General features: G+C 34.4%; 1 long non-coding RNA gene across 31 annotated transcripts; it reads left to right on the top strand.

The window, feature by feature from the left end:
* Positions 1-4,093: 4,093 nt before the first annotated feature.
* Positions 4,094-8,714, top strand: LOC110879598. 31 transcript variants are annotated; one of them, XR_002558810.2, is made up of 16 exons: positions 4,094-4,561; positions 4,665-4,732; positions 4,892-4,968; positions 5,052-5,175; positions 5,265-5,326; positions 5,412-5,519; positions 5,608-5,650; positions 5,801-5,860; positions 6,227-6,416; positions 6,511-6,642; positions 6,719-6,840; positions 6,944-7,053; positions 7,533-7,653; positions 7,929-8,024; positions 8,197-8,408; positions 8,524-8,714. It is a non-coding gene; the product is annotated as an uncharacterized LOC110879598 (long non-coding RNA). The 31 variants fall into 31 exon arrangements; XR_002558811.2 differs by lacking the exon at positions 7,929-8,024 and having other exon boundaries at positions 4,097-4,561; positions 6,511-6,569; XR_004867842.1 differs by having other exon boundaries at positions 4,097-4,732.

Genomic DNA, 8,714 nt, shown 5'->3' with positions numbered 1-8,714 from the left:
TTAACCATGACATATGTGAATTTGCAGGTCTATTTGTTGGTTTCATAAAGAAGTGTGCTAATAATCAGGTAGAAAGTAAAGATGAGGGGCTTGGATGCAAATGATTAAAGATGTGAAGAGGTGTACAAACATGTGGTAACCTTATGAACCGTATGGAGCACATCAACCAAGTCATTGACATATGATTAGAGTGTACGGTCGTCGGCTCAACCTACAGACACTACAAAAAATTTCATTTAGTGACATACAAAAAGTGCCATAAAAAAACAAAAAAGTGCCATTATAGACCCATGTGGGAATGGGCGGCACGCAAAAAAAAAGTGTCACTAGAAGTGCTTCTACGCTAAAACCTTTTATTGACACTTTTTCAATCTGCCGCACAAAGTTTCTGGGCTTTCAGTGGCACATTTTTTTTGCCACAATATAAAAAAAGACTTTTGTGGCACTATTTTTTGTCGTTAAAAACTAATTATAAGTACATATACACACTAATTTTAGTGGCACTTTTTTGCCACAATATATAAAAAAATTGTGGCACAACTTTTGTGTTGGTAAAAACTATTTGTAGTTAAATAGATGTACTATTTACAATAAGAGAAGACCTACACAAGGAAGAAATTAGAAACAATACCTTGGGAGCCATTTGAGGAGAGTAGCAAGCCATTCGATTTAGTGAACATACTCATAAACGAATATTGGAGATCATTGGCCTTTAGTTCGGTTGTATTTCTCCATTTTCATCATGTTTATATGCATCCACTATTGTGTTGCTAGTTTAGTGGCAATGCTTGGCTAGACAATCTTGTATTGTTTAGGTAAACATGAGCCGAGACCCGATTTGATCGGTTATGATTGATGGTTATGAACATTCAATGATTTTATTAAGGCGTCTGTTTACAATCTTATGACATACGTTTGTACTTGTTTTGATCATTATTCTTATTGATTTGTGTAGGTTTTGTTGTTTAACAGAATCGGCCAATGTTGCGAGTTCGTACTATATGCTTTTGAGTCGGTGGTTGTGTGTTTGTTCTAATGAAATTACCATTAAATAGTCGGTGGCTGTGTGTTTGTTCTAATGAAATTACCGTTAAAAACGATATATTCGCTTGTATATTTGTGTAGTACATTAGTAATTATATCTTTATAAACTTTAAAACTGGCCTTAACGATTCATCAGATTTAACTATCCTAATCCTCATATACCAATAAACTCTAATGTAGTTCGTATGTGAACATATATAAGATATGGTACTTATTGTAAGACTTGTGTTGCTTAATGCTATTATGGTTGGTATTCATCAGTGAACAATTTTAGTATTAAATAAAATCTTATTTTATTTATAAACAATTAATATCTCATATTAATTACAAAAGTGGAAGGATGTACAAAAAATCGGCTAACTCAAGTTTTGTCCTTTATCTTTAGGCCACTTTGCAAGTTTTGTCCTTTATGTTTAAATTTGACGAGTTTTGTCCTTTATGTTTAAAAATCAACCATGTTTTACCCTTTATGTTTAAAAATCAAACACGTTTTGTCCTTTATGTTTAAAAAATCAAGCACGTTTGGTCCTTAAAAATAAGGCATAAAGGACAAAACGTGCTTGATTTTTAAACATAAAGGACAAAACTCGTCAAATTTAAACATAAAGGACAAAACTTGCAAAGTGGCCTAAAGATAAAGGACAAAACTTGAAATTCACTTAGTAATCTAATTGCAACCGTTAAAACAAACACAACCATATGGGGGTTTTTGAAAAACTTACGTTTGAAAAAAATTGAAGTTTCACACTTTGAATCAATAAACTATCACGCTAGTTGATACCTGTTCACGAACCGGGATCCCGGATCAAAATTATATTTAAGATGAATCTTGAAACCCAAATACCCGAACGCGAGACCCAGGAACACTTTATCGTCAAACCTAGTCAAAACAGGTTAAACCGGGAAGAACCTATGATGATGCATTTATGTTTGTAACTTGTAATCAGTCGATATGTATTTGTTTCGGTCTTTATTTAAACGTTTAAGTTTGCATTTGTTTGATTTTGTGTAAAATTGACCAAAGTCATACGACATCCTCCTGTCATTTGACTTGGTTTGTTTAGTTTAGTTTAGTTTAAACGATATACATTTTCCAAACAAACAACATGAGGTGTTGTTTAGAATGATAGGTATCGTTTGATATGTGCTTTATTGTTTGGGGTGGTCCCAAACGATATAGGATGTCGTTTGGTCATGGATCCAAACGATACGGCATGTCGTTTGGTCCATGGACCATATCTTTAGGCATGTTGTTGGTTTGTATATATACCATAGCACTTATCATTTGTGGGTAACACCCTAGAACAAAGAGTTTAAGAGCTTTTCATTGCGTGATCATATTGAAACTCTGTCGAAATCAATATACGAGAACTTTTGAGTATATTCTTGTGTGTTGCTTTGGTTTGATGTGTTAAATAGGATTTTGTAATAGTTATCATATTAACAAGAGATAATATTGTTCAAGATCGAAATCTGGATCTACAACCCGGTATTTGGCGACTCCGGAAGGGTGGCACGGGCAGCGGCGACGGTGGGGCTGCAACAACGGACAACGACTGGTGCGGTGGTAGTCGACAGCCGATTCGGTCGGCATTGGTTGATATTGATATCTAGAATAGCACCAAATCCGATATTCCTTACCTCTTCAACCTGTTTTTTTTTTTTTTTGAAACTTTCTTCACAGTATCCATGTATGAGTTAGGTTGGCATCTCAGCAGTATTGCTTCGTTGCTGTATTTGAAGAATTCCTTATGTTCTGATTTAGGTTGTTCCACCTTTTTTTGAATGTTTTTTTGTCTGTATCTTAGACTTCTTTTCATCTTTTTTCTTTTTTGGGAGTGGCTTAACGAAGTCATCCTCTTCAGAACTTTCTTCAACTATTCTTCTTTTTCTATTTTTGTTAACTTTTATCAGAGTTGATATTGGGCCTTCAAAGTCATCATCAGAATCTATGTCTACAAAATCACATGCTATTAGTCATAAACCTTTATAAAATCGCATTTATCAGTTAATCATGTACACTAAGTCATTAAGTGATAAAATCGCATGAATGAGTATCAATTCGCATGTCTTAGTTAAGCAGTACCAAAAACTTTACCTGTAAAATCGCATTTGTAATTCAAAACCCTCTCAAAACCCTATATAATATCACATGTATAATTTAATCATAATCCCCTAAAACCAACTAATCAGATGAAATCGCATGAGGATTTTATCAATTCGCATGTTCAACCTAAGCTAAGTCAAAAACCTTTTACAAGCAAAACTTTAGCTATAAAATCGCATTTGTAATACAAAACACTGACAAACCCCTATATAATATCGCACATATATCAGTTTATCATTTAGAAAACTGCATAATCATGCTAAACCTAATAAATAACCGTACTAGTCATAAACCCTAACAAAAATGAAGTTATGAACAATACCTAATCCTTTAAAACTATATGTTTCAGTCTAAAAGCTTAATAAACAAACAAAATCGCATTTGACATTAAAGTCCTGTATATTTCCATTATAAAATCGCAAATGTCAATCGATACCTGGATTCATCTTCTTCGCTTGTGGTTTGTCGTTGTTTGCTTTGCTTCGTTTCTCAAAACTTATGTTAGTTGAATCGCAACGGGGAGAGTAGCAGGATGAATCTTAGGTGTTTGCTTTGTTTTGCTTCATTGATTTTTGGTTTTACGATATGTTTGGGGAGTTATTGTGCTGATTATCAGGGATTTTGATCTCGCATTGGACGATTTTAACCTTGGCGGTTTCTTTTTATTAATTTTAATTTGATTAATTTAATACTTAAACACGCAGTTTAAATGAGATGATCTGACGGCCTAGAATGTAGCGTACATAATGTACGATTAGGGTATTTGTATGATAACCGGCCTCTACATACATATATATATATATATATATATATCTATACTATATTAATAAGCATATCCAAAGGACTTCTTAAGGTCATTAAAATTTTCTTAAAACATCCTTAAAGCATGATGTACAAACCTCTAAAGCACAATATAATTTACAATCCCTATTATACCCTCACTCACACAAAGAAAAAAAAAACACTGATACCACATTAGGGTTTCAGGGTCTCTCATTTCTTATCCGCCTCCATCTACTCTCTCCTTCTCTGGCGATTCAAGAACTGCGCGATTCCTCTTTAGATCTGTGTTTGTTTCTTCTACAGATCTATGATTCCTCTTCAGATCTGCGCAATTAGCCAGCTTCACACCCACCTTGTAGCCATGATTTCTGGTAGATCTGAGCCACATCATTTTGCTGTACTTTTCAAGTCTTCCTCTTTCCTGAAGCCATCTTCATCACTATAGATGATGAAATATCTCCAGCAAGTTATTCGGTCACATTATTATTTTTTTTTATTTTTTTATTTTTTTGCAACAATGACGGTAGTCTTATCTACTCTCATATCTTTGATGTCCTAAACAGTTTGTAACATTAGCTGAGTACACAACTTTAGATCTTCATCACTGTCGACGATTAAATGTCTCTGGTAAGTTATTCGGTCACATTGTTAGTGTTAAAAATTGCTTATTCGTGCTTTGTAATTGTGTTCTTATGTATCTGGACTTTGAAATCTAGGTTATTGTTTGTAGGAACTGCTAATCATATTTACGTTTTGGTATTTGTTTTACTTGAAGGTTTTGATGTAAAAGAAGAGAAGGTGTGTGTTGATTATCGGTTTGTTTGTTTCATTAATTGCTTCTTAGTGCTTTGTAATGACGTTCTTTTGTGTTTGAATTTTGAAATCTAGGTTATTGTTTTTAGTAACTTTTTATCATACTTTCGTTTTGATATCTGTTGTAATGTAATGTAATTGAAGGTTTTGACGTAAAATAAGAAAAGATGTGGGGGATTTTAAGGCAAAAAGCCGGAGGAGTTACCGGATTATCCTCTCAGGTAAGTGAATTGGTGTAGCATCTGTTTTAATAAATAAAAATGTTGTTAGGATGAAAACTGGTTGATGTTTTTTGTTTATGTAGGGTTTGGAGAATCAGATGTTGAGGTTAAGGCATGTAGCATCAGCTATGAGAAGTTTTGCAGTACTTTTCGAGTCTTGGCTTTCCTAAAGCCATATTCATCACTGTCGACGATGAAATATCTCCGGTAAGTTATTCGGTCACATTATTTTGTGTTTTTTTTGGCAACAAAGACGGAAGTCTTATCGAATCTCATATCTTAGATGTCATAAACAGTTTGTAACATTGGTTGAGTACACAACTTTATCTTCATCACTATCGACGATGAAATATCTCCGGTAAGTTATTCGGTCACATTATTTTGTGTTTTTTTGGCAACGACGGTAGTCTTATCGACTCTCATATCTTTTATGTCCTAAACAGTTTGTAACATTGGCTGAGTAAACTTTAGAGGATTTTGTACATGCTATTACTCTTCCTCTTGCAATCGAGACTTCTTGTGAAGGTCTAGAATGGGCTAGCTTTGGTGAGGTAAATATATCCTTATTTTAAATGGTACTGGTGTAGTTTAGGTATCCTAAGCTTATTTATTAATTTTCATGTTGCTGTTTATTGGCAGTGTAACAGGTATCACCTATAGGGAATGGGCAACTGGAGCTTAGGTTTGTTATTGTCTCATTTATATTATTTTTTATTCTACATGATTCGGGGAATTACAACGTAATTTGTTAAAATCATGTTAATCTCATGGCTACATTTCTTTTTCTGAGTTGCTACATCAGCTGATATCCTTTTTATTAAAAAAATTATAGTCTGCTTCGCTTATTGGAGATTTCAATAGCTGGAATCCAAATGCTGATGTTATGACCAAGGTATGTTCATTAAGTTGTTACCTAGCTGGGAACTAATGTACGATTCATCATTCAACCACAGACTTCATTGTACCTCTTTCATCAACTGGGAAACTGATTCATAACAAAAGAAATGAAGCATGTCATGCTTTATATACTTTCTATAGTGAGAAATGAAGCCTACAGACATTGTTTGATAGATCTGATTTTTGTGAATTTTGTTTAGATCTGATGTATGTGGGTTTCTATTGACAAAAAATGAATTCAATAGATGTATCCTGTAGATCCGTAAATTTGATGTGTGAGAGAGCGTAGGGTTTCTTTTTGTTTTTATCTGAAATCGGTTTTATATGTGGTGATAATGAGTTTAATATGTTGATTTTGTAGAGTGAAAAATGGATCCTATCGCATTGACATATGGCTGCTGTATTGGGCCGCCAGTTTCAGCTTCATAGAAGGCCCATGTCAGTTGGGGTTATGCTTGTTTGCGGTCCACAGGTGGCAGTTGGCCTAGCAATGGCTGAAACTAAGGTTCAAGGCCCAGCGCTGGTTTAATTTGCAGATTAAAGATAGCCAGGTTTGGGCTGCTAAAATGGGTTGTACTTTACAGGATGCAAAGAATATGTTGTTGTAGTTATTTACTGATTAAGTATTGGTTGTATTTTTTGAAGGTACTCTCCCGTGGGACGATCATTCTATTCTCCTGATCTGGGTCGTAGACAACCACTCGGTGAGGGGTTGGACGATCATGATCTGTTAAAAGTTTTGCCTGATTGATTTCTTTGCTTGATTTGCACATTTGGGTAATCTGAGGGATTTCTTAATACTTGTATTGATATTTGTAAATGTTTCTTTAATTAATTTTTTAATGGAGTGCAGGGTGTTGCGACTGGTGGACTAAAAGATCGAAGCGCGTTCGCACATTAGAGTTGGACCGGATTCGTAAGTCCAAGAGTGTTATTGTCCGTGAGCTAGATGGGCATAACCGATTGCTTGTCAAGGTAAAATGTGGCAATGGTTTTAACTTTTTATGTCTTGGTATTCTCCACATGTTACTTTGGTGCTGACGTGGACTTTTTAAAATTTTATTACTTTCTATTGCAGATTATGACATCAGAACAGGATCGGGACTCTCTGCTGGAGCTATAGCTGGTATTGTAATGCTTCTGTCGGGACGAATCATGCTTGGTGTTGGCATTGGCTTTGGTAATCAGGTAATTTTTTTGACCCGTTTTGATCCAAGGTGGTTCGTTTTGGACTGCATAAAGTGGTCCATTTTGGCCCGTTATCTGACCCGCCCAACTAGCACATTTTACCACATATACACTTATCACCACTGTGAATGAAAATAGAATTTAGATGTCATCAAGATGTGACAATATAATTTTATGCCGATTTTTCCACAATGCTGACTATATAAATAGGGAACATTAAGTGAGGGCTGATGTTTATTTGACTTCTCAAACACTTAAAATTTACAAATATGGACCAGAAGTGTTTTCGGGTAAACCCAAAATGACCTGATCCTTTCGACCTGTACAAAAGATGGCCCGTTGGTCTATTTAATTTGCTTTTAGTTTCTATCAGAATCCACAAGTAACAGTCATTGATACTTTTAAGTTTTCTCTCTAAGCTTTGTTAATGTTTTTTTGAGCTGGGGTTGACTTTGACTTTTTGTGTGTTGTGTGGTCAGAATGGAGAAGAAATGTGAGCCATTGAAAGAGGTTGGTTCCGCCAATTTTAGAGCAGCTAGGCTGGTTAAAGATAAGACTAAGGAGTTGTTTGCGGTCAAATACATTAAAAGACAATCAAAGGTATATTAATCAAATTTGAAGAATAAGTTTAGGATTTAAATAAATACACATATATGTAGTGTTTTGAAACTGAATATGAGCATGGGCATGTTGGGTTAGGTAATGGGTCAAAACGAGTTTAAATCAAAACAAGTCATTTTATAAAAAAAAAATAAAATCAGTTTAATCTTGGTCAAATTTGGATATAATTTGTTTATTTGTAGTTATAATAATAGGCACATAAACAGTTTATAACTTGAAAATATTCCATATTAAAATTTTCATGGGATATACAGAAACGAAAAGATGTTGACATTTTAATGGGATTGCAAAGAATTTGACTTGGAACTATCTGGAGATGGATCTCATATTTTAGCTTGTATTTCTCCTATGTAAGTTTAGAGGTGACACTTTCGGCCATTATTTATAGAAAACTTGAAGATTTAAACGGTTCGACCCGTTACCTAATCCGGCTGACCCATTCCTGCATTATGAATGTTATAGTTCGAAGATTGTTTAAATGTTTTGGATTAGTTTAGCACATTGTTTTGTTGTATTTGATAGGAAATGAGTGAGAATGTGCGCCTCTAACAAGTTCTTTGATGGCTATGGTGGTGGAGCTTGCCCGATAGGAGGTTGATCTTCTCCGACTGATGGTTTAGTGGTTGCAGTCTTTATGATCAACCACATTGACATCACTTGTAGCATATTTGTTGTTAAAACTTATTTCGAGAAGCTTTCTTTAGATATTATCATTTCATACCATAAGAATTGAGGTTTGTTAACATGTTACATACTTGTATTGAAATAAATGTTATTTACATAGTTGCCTTCGGCGCATCGCGCCGATGTCAGTTTTTTTTTTAATTAATATTACATCTTTGTGAGCAGGTCACAGGTAGAGGTGGAAATACCATTTCAACCCACTAATATGAAAACGAGATTGGATTATGGTACATGGATGTGTACAAACCGATACATTTAGCATCTGATATCATTATTGTTAATAAGGTTGTGGATAAACCTACTTTTGATATTTTTGAGAAAATTATTTATGGTTTAAATACGTTTTAGTATAGAAA

Source organism: Helianthus annuus, chromosome 9 (genome assembly GCF_002127325.2).
Source record: "Helianthus annuus cultivar XRQ/B chromosome 9, HanXRQr2.0-SUNRISE, whole genome shotgun sequence".
NCBI lineage: Eukaryota > Viridiplantae > Streptophyta > Magnoliopsida > Asterales > Asteraceae > Helianthus > Helianthus annuus.
This window is presented reverse-complemented; position numbering and strand designations above follow the sequence as displayed.